The following is a 14518-nucleotide window of genomic DNA, read 5'->3' on the forward strand; positions in this document are numbered from 1 at the left end:
TACTGTGCTACAACATGAATATAACACTATCTCATGGCATAAACTAATCATGCATACAAACAACCTAGCTATCTCATAGCATCAAGATAATAGCATGCATTATCATTTGGTTAAACTGATTAAGGGTGGCTCTGATACCACTGTTGGGTTTCCTAGTGCCCAAGGAAGCAGCGGAAGATACGGAATTATAAAATTTTCTTATAAAACCTATTATATAAAACCCTAATAAGCCAAGATCACCTTAATAGTATAACCAAATAATGTAGAAAATATAATCTTGGTATAGAAGAATACCTATCACGCTATATCCAATATGTCTGAAGATGTCCTAAGGTGCCCAAATGTTCACCCTCCAATGTTGATCCACACAGGAATGGGTTCAATACTCTAGCTCCACCAAAATTTGATTCTAGTTGTTCAAGCCTTCTAAAGAATTTAATTGGCTGATTTTTCTTCACTTCCTTCTTCCTTTCTACCTCTAAAACATTCACTAGCCTTTTTGTCCTAAAGAAGACTCTCTTGTCTTGGGTTAGGACAAAAGAGAGAGACTTGTAAGAAAGAATGGTCCAGATCTTTCATCCAGGGAGCCATCTAGTGGTCCAGAATGAGGCGCCAACCAGTGGACCAGATCCTTCATCCAGGAAGCCATCCAATGGTCCAGATGAAGGCGCCAACCAGTGGACCAGATCCTTCATCTAGGGAGCGATCCAATGGTCCAGAAGTGAAGGTCCTATCAAACCCAATCCAATTAGGTTTAACCAACTTAAAGAAAACATTAAACCTAATCAAAGCATGTCTAATTAAAGCCAAATGGGTTCCAACTCTTGGCTAACTCATATTAGGTCATGATCTAATCATATTAGATCAACCTAATCTAAGAATCAGATTCGAATTTAATTTGAATCAGGAGCTAGGGTTTGCAACACGTGCTAGCATGTTCATCTTGCAAACATGATCTAATCCAATTAGACCCTTGATCAATTCCCTTGTGTGTGACCTATTGGGTTCCTTATCTTAGCCAGCAGTAGGTGCAGGTGCAAGTTGACCTAACCTAATTAGAATACCTCTAATCCAATTTAGGTTCAATTTTGTGCTAAACCTGACTTAGCAATCAGAACCTTTCTGATGCTTTGTGATGAGAGCACAAAAGTGCGATCTACACATCACTCAAATTAGTATTATTGCTAACAAATAATGATAGAAGTGCTGTATTAATATTATATTTTTGTGGGGTGCAAGTGATCGGAAATCAAAGCTAAAATGCACATTGGGTCCAAAAATATGCATTACTGCAGGTGACCAGCCAACCGCATGTGTCAACCCCAGTTGCACACTAGAAGGAGGCCAAGTTCAGCCGTCTACTTCGTCGCAGCTTCAGTCTTCTGTGTGAGCCCAAGCATCTGAGCCGCGTGCAGCCCATCTGCCCGCGTGGAAGAATCGCTAGGCATCCTCCGCATCTGCTTTTCTCGAGTGTCCCAGTGTGTAGCCTCCCAACATCCCGAATCTCAGCTTCCGGCCGCTTCTTTCGCGTCCGAGTTCATCCGTTAGCGTCCCGAGCCCAACATCCGGCCGTCCATGGCGATTCCACCGCGTCCGTCATCTCCGCGCCCATCTGCGCATCTTCCAGATTTGTGAGCTCGATCGTACTATCTCCCACGCGTCCGACTTCCGAGTCCAACATTCCTTCTCCCGCTTGCAATCTTCCAGCTCTCAGCGTTGGATCCTCCTAGCGTCCGTTCCAGCCACATCCGCGTCCGAAGATCCCGGCATCCCGCGATTTCAGCATCAGCGATCATCTCCCATCCGCGTCCGCAGCCTCAGCCGTTTTCCGGCAACGGCGCCAAAAACTTGACGCGTTCGCAAAAATGCTTTCGCGAAACTAATCTCCCAAGTGCAGGAGAATCACACAAGTAGTAAATTCTCGGGAGTCCGAGGTCGAATCCTCAGGGAACGAAATATATATGAGATTATTTAATATAATTTTTGATTAATTAATTCAATAAATTTGTGGATTAAGATGATGTTTTGCAAATAAAAAATAAATCAGTAAACAGAGAATCGAAATTTAGATAGATTAAGATGGTGTAGGGATCTGGAATCCCCTTCGATGATATTATTTTCAACAATTAAATTCTGCGATTCTTGATTAAAGATCAATCAGATAGAATAGTTCTAATCATGGAGTATACAATTTGAAAACATGAATTCAAGATCTAAGTATTTATCGTGCCGATTTATCGTGCCAATAAGACCATTAGATTAATACGAAACCTTGCTGCTTTCTGTTTTTAATTTTCTGCATTTAATTTTTTTAGAATCAGAATTTTATTGTTATCATATCTCATTAACCCTTGTTGCTAATTGAAAATTTAAGAAAAAAAACTTTAAGAAAAGATCAAGGGTGATTATTCAAAAAAAAAAAAGAGGAAAAACCTAAAATTTCAAATTTCAAATTTCAGAATTCAAATTTCAAACTTCAACTCATAAAATTTTAAAAAAATTTCGTCCTTAGCCCAAAAATCACCCCATTGCATAAATATCCTAAGCTTAACTAAAATCAACTAGACGTTGGCCCCTAAGGACATTCGAGCTCAATAGGACGAAGACCACCGAAAGTTGCACCAATTTCGCTCTGTAGCTTAGTTGATGTCTAGGCAAGCTTTGTCCCTATAAGGGAGACAGTTCATCTGTTCGAGGCAAGTGGATTTTAAGTGGGACCTTTGCGAACGCATTGTGACCCCTCCACTTATCTGGGAGCTTACCTGGTCAACTCGGTTCATTAGATCGGATTGGAGGCTTAGGTGCCCTCTTCAAACCAGTTAGGAGCTATCTAGAAATTTAAGAAAAACATTAGAAATTGAGGTGTAATGTTTTTTTGCATGTTTGATTGTGAATAGATTTTTGTTTTATGATGTCGTTTTAGGGTATCTTTAGTTGGTACTTATATTTATATTTATTTTTTTTATTTAATTTAAAAAAAATAAAAAAAAATTTAATTAAATTTTGTATGCTAGGTTGGAATAGGGACAACACTGGGCGTCTGAATCGACAAACTTTTGACAATTCCTTAAATCAAAATATTGAAACTCTTTCGCAAAATCTCAGATCTGGTGAGATGGCTGATGATGATGTAGGAAGTCACCATGGTAATGAAGGTAGACCCCCAGTTATGACACTTCGACAATACTTACACCCCACTAGGACTAGTCAACCTTCATGCATGATTATTCCTGAAAACGCAGGACACTTTGAAATCAAACCAGGAGTAATTCAATTGCTGCCAAAGTATCATGGAATGAAATCCGAGAACCCTTATCTTCACCTTAAGGATTTTGAGGAAATTAGCATCACATTTAGAATGCCAAATGTATCGGAAGATGTCCTTAAATTGACCTTGTTCCCTTTTTCCTTAAAGGATAAAGCCAAAACATGGCTGAACTCCTTGAGACCTAGATCGCTAGGAACATGACATGATATGCAAAGAGAATTCTTAAAAAAATTCTTTCCCGCACAAAGGACTAACTTTTTGAAAAGGCACATTAGTAATTTCCAACAAAAAGACCATGAAACATTTTATGAATGCTGGGATAGATTTAAAGATTTGCTTCTCTCTTGTCCTCATCATGGGTTTGAAACATGGAGAACCATTAGTTTCTTTTACGAAGGATTGTCTCCACAGTTGAAACAATTTATAGAGACTATGTGCAATGGTCTATTTCTGGAAAAGCAACCCGATGAGGCATGGGACTATTTAGACTCTCTCGCAGAGACTGCATAATTATAGGATACAGGGGATAGAGTGAATAAACCTTTGCCTAAGCCTACTAGCATTGGACACGGGGGCCTTTACAACCTTAGTACTCAGGATGATATTCAGGCTAAAATGGCAGCCCTTACTAGGAAGGTAGAGGAAATTGAACTTAGAAGGATTGAACCCGTCAAGACCGTAGAACATAACAGCGAGTGTTGTAGGATTTGTGAGATGCCTGGCCATCTCACCACTGATTGCCCCACAATACCCGCATTCAAGGAAGTCTTGCACGATCAGGCCAATGTTATGAATACCTATCAAAAATCTTTCAATAATCCTTTTTCGGGTACTTACAACCCTGGTTGGAAGAACCATCCAAATTTCAGGTGGAGGAATGACCAACCTCAACAAGTATATAACCCAACTCCTCCACCTCCGCACCCTCATTATGCACATGCACCCCCTCAAAAACCCAGTCTTGAAGAAACTTTGCAATCTTTCATGCAAGGTCAAGCTAAAATCAATGATGAATTAAGAAATCAACTGACAACGCTGACCACTGCTTTAAGTGCTCAAGAGAAAGGTAAGCTACCAGCTCAACCACAACCTAATCCTCAAGTCTATGGCGGTAGCAATGCATCATCTTCAACTTCGCATAAAGAACAAGCGAAGAGTATAATAACTTTGTGTAGTGGAAAGGTTATTGACCGACCAGTCCCAGAACAAACACAAGTCATACCTGATTTTGACCCTCCCAAGACAAAAGAAAAGGATAACGAAGAAACTGAAGCACCTATATCTATTGAAAAAATCAAATGTCCTTTTTCTGCACCATTTCCACAAAGATTGAAGCCCTTGCAAAAGCTTGAACCAAACTCTGAAATTTTTGAGCTTTTTAAGCAAGTAAAAATCAATGTACCTCTTCTTGATGCAATCAAACAAGTGCCTTCATATGCAAAATTTTTAAAGGATTTGTGCACTGTCAAGCGTCGATTAAATGTCAAGAAGAAGGCATTTTTGGCTGAAAATGTGAGTGCGATTTTACAGCATAACATTCTTCCTAAATATAAAGATCGAGGTTGTCCAACTATCTCATGCATCACTGGCAATTTTAGGATTGAGCGAGCATTGCTAGATTTAGGAGCGAGTGTGAATTTGTTGCCATATACGGTATATGAGCAACTCGGTTTGGATGAGTTGAAGCCAACAACTGTCACCTTACAATTAGCTGACAGGTCAGTGAAGGTCCCTAGAGGGATTATCGAAGATGTGTTAGTCCAAGTAGACAAGTTCTATTTTTCTGTTGACTTTATCGTACTGGACACACATCCGGCTTCCAATTCACCATCTCAGATTCCGGTCATCTTAGGACGTCCATTCCTTGCAACTTCTAATATATTGATAAATTGTAGGAATGGTGTCATGAAGCTTTCTTTTGGCAATATGACCTTGGAACTGAACGTCTTTAGTATAGGCAAACAACCCAGTGATCATGAAGAAAGTAAAGAGGTTGAATGGGTTGAAACCATTGCGGAAGAATATCTGTTAAAAGAAACATTTACTGAATCGGCCGACAATGGTTTAATAGATTGGTATTCTGAAGCAACTGCTAATGATGTGGTCCCACCTGGTTTAGATAATTCGGATGTTATGATGGTCAATGGGTGGAGACCGCGAATAGAGGAATTTGAACAGTTGCCACCTCGAAAAGCAAAGATAGTACCATCCCATGAACAAGCACCTAAGCTCGAGTTGAAACCTTTACCGAAGGAACTCAAGTATGCCTTTCTTGGACCCGAGGACACTTTTTCTATAATCATCTCATCTGATCTTGATCATGCCCAAGAAAGAAAATTACTTGGTATTCTAAAGAATCATAAAGGAGCTTTAGGGTGGTCTATTGCCGACTTGAAGGGGATTAGCCCTTTAATTTGCACGCACCGGATATATTTGGAGGACAATGCCAAAACCACAAGGCAAATGCAACGCAGGTTGAATCCTACGATGAGAGATGTGGTTAAAGCAGAAGTCCTCAAGTTGCTTGACGTGGGTATTATTTACCCAATTTCCGATAGCAAGTGGGTGAGTCCTACTCAAGTCGTGCCCAAGAAAGCAGGTCTGACGGTAGTCAAAAATGATCAGGGTGAACTAGTTCCAACTCGTGTTCCGACGAGTTGGCGCATGTGTGTTGACTACCGAAAATTGAATTTGGTCACTAGGAAGGATCACTTTTCCCTACCCTTCCTATACCAAGTTTTGGAAAGAGTTGCAGGACACAAATTCTATTATTTTCTCGATGGCTATTCCGGGTACTACCAAATCGAAATTTCACCTGAGGATCAAGAGAAGACTACCTTCACTTGTCCTTTTGGCACATTCGCTTTCCGTCGGATGCCATTCGGGTTGTGTAATGCACCTGCAACATTCCAAAGGTGTATGCTCAGCATTTTTGAAGAAATAAACGAGAAATTTTTAGAAGTGTTTATGGATGATTTCTCTATTTTTGGCGATTCTTTTGATGATTGTTTATTACATTTACAAGCAGTCTTAGCTCGATGCATGAAAAAGAATCTGATACTAAATTGGGAGAAATGCCACTTTATGGTGCCAAAGAGAATTGTCCTAGGATATATTGTTTCATCGAAGGGCATGGAAGTTGATAGAGCCAAGATTGACTTAATCGCCAAGCTACCTGCACCCAAAACGGTTAGAGATGTTAGATCATTTTTGGGTTACGCAGGATTTTATAGGAGGTTCGTCAAGGACATTAGTGTCATAGCTCGACCATTATGTAACCTCCTATCCCTTGATACACCGTTCAATTGGACTGAAACATGTCAAGAGGCATTCAAAAAATTGAAGGCTATGCTTAGCACTGCACCCATCGTGCGACCACCTGATTGGTCATTACCTTTTGAGATCATGTGCGATGCTAGTGACTATGCGATAGGAGCTGTCCTAGGACAACGCAAGGATAATAAGCCATATGTCATCTACTATGCAAGCAAAACCTTGAATGATGCTCAAATGAATTACACCACCACTGAGAAGGAATTGCTTGCAGTAGTATTTTCATTAGACAAATTTCGCTCTTATATCCTTGGTGCTCCTATTGTTATCTTTACGGATCATGCAGCGCTAAAATATTTACTGGATAAGAAAGAGGCCAAACCACGCTTAATACGATGGATACTTCTACTTCAAGAATTTGACATCACTATCAAGGATAAAAAGGGAGTAGAGAATGTGGTTGCTGACCATTTATCACGGCTAGTTTTTAATGATTCGGTGCCACAGTTTTCTATCAAGGACTCATTCCCCGAAGAGCAGCTGTTTGCACTTTCTACTATGCCATGGTATGCTGATATTGTAAACTTTCTTGTCACGAATCGGATGTCGGAGCATTGGGGATCAAATGATAAGAATAATTTCTTGCGTGAAGTAAGAAATTATTATTATGATGCTCCTTATTTGTTCAAGTATTGCAATGATCAAATCTTTAGAAGATGCATTCCGGAGCATGAGATACAAAGTGTACTCTCTTTTTGTCATGCCAGTGCTTGTGGAGGATACTTTGCATCTAAGAAAACGGCAGCTAAGGTGTTACAATGTGGTTTTTATTGGCCTACACTATTTAAAGATGCCCACGAGTTCTGTAGGACATGTGACCCATGTCAACGTGTTGGAAGTCTAACTCGTAGGCAAATGATGCCTCTTCAGCCCATTACTGCTATTGAAATTTTTGACATGTGGGGCATCGATTTCATGGGCCCATTCTCACCGTCTTTTGGATATGAGTACATTTTAGTTGGTGTTGAGTATGTGTCCAAATGGGTAGAAGCTGTGCCTTGTCGAACAAATGACCACAAACCAGTTTTAAAATTTCTTAAAGAAAACATATGTTCTAGGTTTGGGATGCCCAAGGTTATAATTAGTGATGGGGGAAAACATTTTTGTAATAAGTCTTTTGAGATCCTGTTACGAAAGTACGGTATCACCCATAGAATTTCAACCCCTTATCATCCGCAGACTAGTGGCCAAGTAGAGTTAGCCAATCGGGAGATTAAACGAATTTTAGAGAAAACAGTGAATCCATCACGCAAAGACTGGTTTTTAAAACTTTCTGACGCATTGTGGGCTGACCGTACTGCTTATAAAACTATTCTTGGTATGTCCCCGTATCGGCTAGTCTATGGAAAAGCATGTCATCTACCTGTTGAAATAGAGCATAAATCGTATTGGGCCATTAGAAAATTAAACTTTGAACTGTCAGATGCTGGTTTAGCTAGAAAAATACAATTAAGTGAATTGAATGAAATTCGTCGGGATGCGTATGACAATGCTAGACTTTGTAAAGAACGAATGAAAATTAGGCATGATAAATCAATTCCAAGAAAATCTTTTGAATCTGCACAAAAAGTTCTTTGTTATGACTCTCGCTTATATCTGTTTCCTGGAAAGTTACGATCAAGATGGACAGGTCCTTTCATTGTAAAAACTGTTTTTCCACACGGGGCAGTTGAAATTGAGAATCCACAGGATGGCAAAATTTTTAAGGTAAATGGACACAGATTAAAACCTTTTCTTGAAAATTTTGCAGATGAAGAGGACTCCTTTCCCTTGGAGGAGCCTTTTTATGACTGAGCATGACGGCCAAGGTATGTGTATATTAGTTAGAATTAAATTTTTTCTTTTATTTCTAGTTTTCTTCTTAGTTTGTAGGTCTTTTTTTCTGAAAATCAACAGCTCAAGGTATTCTTCTTCTCTCTATTATTTTCTCTATTGTCTCTCATATATAGTTTTTTTGCATTTTTTACATTGAGGACAATGCAATGTTTAAGTTGGGGGGAGGGAAATATTTTGATCTAAAAAAAAAAACTTGTTTTTGCATTTGATTTATTACTTTCTTTTCTAAGCAAATGCACATGTATTTTCATATTGAGTTTGTGCAACTATTAAGGCAAGGAACACATGCATACTATGATTGATCAGAGACCTATTATTAGATCCCCAAACGTGTACTTAATGATAATAGGAAGGCCTCAGGAGTTCATATTTGTTAACTGCATTTTTGTTAGCCTTATCCATAAAAGAAGTATGAGTGTCCTTGTTCGTACCATAAGGTTCATGATTTGGTTTTCATATAAAAATAGAAGTTGAATATCTCGACTAGATTACTTAGGTGCCTTATGATCCGACCTTGGTTGACCTATAGTCACAATGCAGTCACATATATAATAAAAATATCTATATGGTTCAGTCTACCATCTCTTTTCTTGCATAATTAAAAAAAAATATTAAAAAAAATCCTTATGATGACAAGTCTGGCCTCGTGGCGTAGTCTGGTTCGAGTAATTAAGCCCGAGGGGTGTTTTACCTAATGTCTTGAGCCAACTGGATCGAGAGTCATTGGCTGAAAGCTCGCTACATGGACCTTACTAGAGCCTAATGGGGTTGGACTATTGTAATTGTCATTTGTGTTTAAAAATAAAAATAAGCATGAATAGGGTTGGTCGGACTGAACCTAGTGACATGTGGTAATGACTGGTTTGACTCCATTGTGTTGGACCTCTGTGTACCCGGGTTGTTTAGTTGGGATTGATAGCTCTTTCTTTATATGCGAACCATTCTTGATAAATTTAGACAACATGTGATATTCTGAAAATTTGATGGATCAGGTTTTAACAAATTGTAGAAAATACTTGTGAACTTGAGTAGTGCACCTAAAACTCAGGCGGTGCCCTGTTGTGGTGGAGGTATTAGTACTCTGAGAAAGTCATGCGATTTGATGCACACTCAACTTTTATATTTCCTTGCTTTGACAGTTGCCATGCTTGAAAATATATATCAATTAATTACATGTGTATTAGCTTAGGATTTATTTCATATTTTTATTAGGATCTCATGTCATGTCATATCATTCATGATGTTTGTGGGTAGCATCCCTGAAAACCCTCACGAGACAACACTCGTCCACTAGGGTAACCTAGGGGTTTAACGGCTTGTTGCACGTGCTAAGTGCAATCGTGATTCCTACGAAAGTGAGTACATATCTTAGTTTTATGTCTTTAGCTTCAATAAAAAGTTAGAGGTTAAACCACACCTTTTGCACTCTCATTTTATTATTTGCTCGTTAATTGCTAGAGACTAGCAATAAGCTAGTTGGGGGGCGTGATGAGAGCACAAAAGTGCGATCTACACATCACTCAAATTAGTATTATTGCTAACAAATAATGATAGAAGTGCTGTATTAATATTATATTTTTGTGGGGTGCAAGTGATCGGAAATCAAAGCTAAAATGCACATTGGGTCCAAAAATATGCATTACTACAGGTGACCAGCCAACCGCATGTGTCAACCCCAGTTGCACACTAGAAGGAGGCCAAGTTCAGCCGTCTACTTCGTCGCAGCTTCAGTCTTCTGTGTGAGCCCAAGCATCTGAGCCGCGTGCAGCCCATCCGCCCGCATGGAAGAATCGCGAGGCATCCTCCGCATCTGCTTTTCCCGAGTGTCCCAGTGTGTAACCTCCCAACATCCCGAATCTCAGCTTCCGGCCGCTTCTTTCGCGTCCGAGTTCATCCGTTAGCGTCCCGAGCCCAACATCCGGCCGTCCGTGGCGATTCCACCGCGTCCGTCATCTCCGCGCCCATCTGCGCATCTTCCAGATTCGTGAGCCCGATCGTACTAGCTCCCACGCGTCCGACTTCCGAGTCCAACATTCCTTCTCCCGCTTGCAATCTTCCAGCTCTCAGCGTTGGATCCTCCCAGCGTCCGTTCCAGCCACATCCGCGTTCGAAGATCCCGGCATCCCGCGATTTCAGCATCAGCGATCATCTCCCATCCGCGTCCGCAGCCTCCGCCGTTCCTGGAGTCTACGCGCATCCGGATGTCTGCCAGATAGCCGTTCGCAAGCAACTCCATCCAAGCGCCAGCAGTCCGATCCTCCTGCGACCAGCCGTCCGCATCCAAGATCCACTCTCACGCGTTTCTGGATCTTTCTCCCCACCAGCGTGTCATCCGAATCCCAAGCTCAACCATCCGCGAGCCGGCTCCATCTCCGCATTCCGTTTGCGAGCGTCCACTGCTTCCGGATTAGCATCTCATCTAGATCTCAGCCTTCTGCGATCAGATCTCCCAAGCTTCCACGTTCACAGCGCATCCCAGCTCCAATGATCAAGCCCAGCCGTCCATCATCCATGGAGCTTCTTCCGCGAGCCATCTACCATGTCTCAGCGCATCTCAGCCCCAAGCGAAGATTCTTTTCTTCTGCCCAGCTCTCCCGAGATCCCAACTCCTCTCGGATCTCCAACGATCCAGCATCTCCACGTATCCTGTGGGATCAGGGACTCATCGCAGCTTATAGGAGGGCTCCCTCGGCTGAAAGAAAAATAGCTCTCATTCAAGGAAAACAGAGGAGCCGGCCTCAGCCGGCTATTCAAAGAAAAAAAAAAGGGAAACAGAGCATGCTCTGTTTCCAAAAAGAATAGAAAAAAGAAAAGAAAAGAGGGGAGTTTTCTTTTATGTTAATGGGGGGCTGATTTCTTAGGTGAAGGGTGATGGAGGAACCTTTGATGTCTTATTTCTTTTCAAGTAAATTCTGAACATTGATCTCTTTGCTTTACATCTATTAATATGTTTTTGATTCTTGCATGCTTATTTATGAGATAGATCTTTTATGGTTTATATTTCTTGATTCATGGATTGTTTCGATGTTTGATTTGTCGTAGACGTAATCGGCACGATAAATACTTAGATCTTGAATTCATGTTTTCAAATTGTATACTCCATGATTAGAACTATTCTATCTAATTGATCTTTAATCAAGAATCGCAAAATTTAATTGTTGAAAAATGTGGGAACATGCCTAGACATTTCTTAACAATATTCTTAGTTAAACACCTGAAATCCTCAAATAAATTGTTAATATTAAGGGAATTATACTCTAGTATTTTGTATTCATCAAAATTCATTAGGGGGTCAACAGGGGTCGCGCTGTCTTGGAGTCGACTCGGACTTTGCGGGAGTCGACTCGGCTCTCAGTGTCCGAAAGTTGCTCTCTGACTTTTGCCTTGTATCACACTGGGAGTCGACTCTTGCTTCCTTTGGAGTCGACCTGCCAACCATCGGAGTCGACTCGAGTTCCTCAGGAGTCGACTCGGCTCTCAGGGTCCAAAATAACTTCTCTGTCTTTCTGTCTGTAACTACCTGGAGTCGACTCGTACTACCCTGGAGTCGACTCGGCAAGCATCGGAGTCGACTCGCGCTCTTCAGGAGTCGACTCGTTGACAGGTTCTGAGATGGATCTTTCTGTCTGTCTGTCTGTTCTCAGTCGGAGTCGACTCGTAATGTACAGGAGTCGACTCGAGCCTGTGCCAGTGCTTCTGATACGCTTGGAGTCGACTCGTAATCTTCCGGAGTCGACTCGAGTCTCAGACTTTGGTTCAAATTGACTTCTTAACTTATCCAAAATGTCTTGAACCAAATCTAGAGACACTTAACCATAAATTTACAAGAATTTCACTGAAACACTAGATTGAATTCATTAGTAAACATAAGATATACTCAAATGCTTTGAGCTCATCAAAATCAAATAGGGTTATAATCAATCACTCCACAATCTCCCCCTTTTTGATGATGACAAAACATTGAGTATATGTAAAGTGAATTGCTCAACCAAAAAGGAAATTTATAGTAAAATTTCAAAATGAATTCAAGTGTCTAGTTATTTAATTTATCCAAAACGAAAGGTGTGAAACAGTAAATTTTGAAGTTAAAGCTCCCCCTTTCATTTGGAATTATATAAGCCTTCATGTCATGCAATCGATTGTTTGGCTTATATATGTTTAATGAGTTTGTTTTTCTGAAATTTCAGATTCTCCCCCTCAACACATGCATTCAATTTTGTTTTGATTCTCTAAAATTTCTTTTAGTGTATTGAACCTTTTGAACTTAAATTTTCGGTTTTTAGAGGAAAAATCTGCCAATTTGTTCTTGAGTATGATTCAACTAATCTCCGAATATCCCTTGAATAGATTCTGGAGATTACTCCGTTAGGAGCCCCAACAGAGAGATAATGAGCCTCGAGGTATCGAATCCACTAAGAACAAATTATTGTGTGTTTTAAAAGTTTGCTTTTTATTGATTTTTTTTCATTGATTCCCTTTACATGTCTATTCAATATATTTTCTTCCCCTTTTTGTCATCATAGCAAAAAGGAAGAAAGCACATCACACAAGCAATTAGAGATTAAATTTGCACAATATTGAAGAAAATTGTCTACTCATTGTATTGATGTAGATGTAGGTACAAAGAGTAAAGCAATAAATACATGTCAAAATGAAAAAGCAGGCTAGGGTTTCTTCGAGGAGGATGTGGCTTCCTTGCTCAGTCTTGATTGTTCCATAAGTAGACTGACCTCATCTGTGACGTTCCCTAGCTGCGTGATGATCGCCGAGGTGGCCCTACTGTGGATCGAGGAGAGCTCAGTCAGACTCGCCTGGAGTGTGTCCAACTTGGCGATCAACACATTCGCCAGACGCTCGGCCCCCTGACTCTGGCTGCCCATGTCGTGTCGGATGTCATCTCGCATCTTTCGTGTGTTGCTTGTGACATCGCTCATGTTTGAGAATTGGGCTTGTATAAGGCTTCTGACATTGTAGATCTCCTCCCTCAGATGAGCCGTCATCTCGGTCACGGCTGATAATGAGGGAACTAATGCAGAAGAGGGGGCAGTGGCTGGACCTCGGAGCTCCCTCAGTAGGTCGTCCCGAAGATCCCGTACGATCTCCTGCGGCAACTCCCGGAGCTGCTCAGGAGAGATCCGGACCTCTATCGGCTGAGTGGGTGGTGCTGAAGAGGAGGGTCCGGCCGAAGTAGATGGTGCTGAGGTGGAGGGATAAGTGGGAAGATCAGAATCATGGTCAGGGCTGGGGGAGTGTCGAGTAGTAGGAGTGGAGGAGGATGATTTCCTGACCCAGACTCCCTCAACCTTATCAAATCCCATCCTGTGAAGGGTTCCCTCACCCATGAGATCTGTGTATCGCAGTGCGCGAGAGGGTTCCCCCTCAGGAATGGGGACCTCAGACTCTCTAAAAATCAGGGTATACAACATCCCATATGGAAGGGTGAGCCTAGGTTTGTCTAGTGGCTCACACAGGTATTTGTAGATTAGCTTAGGGAAGTTAATTGGGGTATCTTGGAGAATATAGTACATTAGGGCTAGGTCCCTCTCGGATACAAAGTCAAAGCGGCCGGTCTTGGGAAAGAGGGTCCTAGATATAATACTCAGGAGGAGCCGCATTTCAACTGAAAGCTGACTAGCGGACACCTCATCTAGTGGGGACTGGGGTGGACTCCCTAATATGGCCATAAGGGCCTCAGTCCTATCGGCCGGGTGAGAGGGAACTACCCCTACTTGGGGAAGATGAAGGATTTGTGCAATAAAATCCTCTGAAATAAATAGAGGGACACCCGCTACGGTTCCCTGTATCCCACCGTGACACCTAGAAACTGTCCCATAAAACTCCCTAACTAGCCCTGGGTAAGTGGGGAGATCTAGGGAGCAAAAGAACTCTAGTCCTTGGGCCTTCAACCTATGCCCTATAGTGAAGCCTTCCTGGGAGAGATAGTCGAAGTTGACATATCTCCCGGTGGAGACCGCCTTCCCGGCGCACGGACGCGAGGGAACCGGCCTCGGCGGGGAACGAACCGGAGGTTGTGGCCTCACGGGATCATTCCGAGCCTTGGACCGTCGCTCGGCGCCGCTC

At 41.6% G+C, this 14518-nt stretch overlaps 1 pseudogene; it reads right to left on the reverse strand.

Moving 5' to 3' along the window:
* Positions 1 to 3532: 3532 nt before the first annotated feature.
* On the reverse strand, positions 3533 to 3630 carry LOC113461371 (small nucleolar RNA R71; annotated as a pseudogene).
* Positions 3631 to 14518: the final 10888 nt, after the last annotated feature.

The sequence above is a fragment of the Phoenix dactylifera genome, chromosome 5 (genome assembly GCF_051530095.1).
Source record: "Phoenix dactylifera cultivar Ajwa chromosome 5, Ajwa_hap1_PhDact_Kaust_v1.1, whole genome shotgun sequence".
NCBI classification, from domain to species: domain Eukaryota; kingdom Viridiplantae; phylum Streptophyta; class Magnoliopsida; order Arecales; family Arecaceae; genus Phoenix; species Phoenix dactylifera.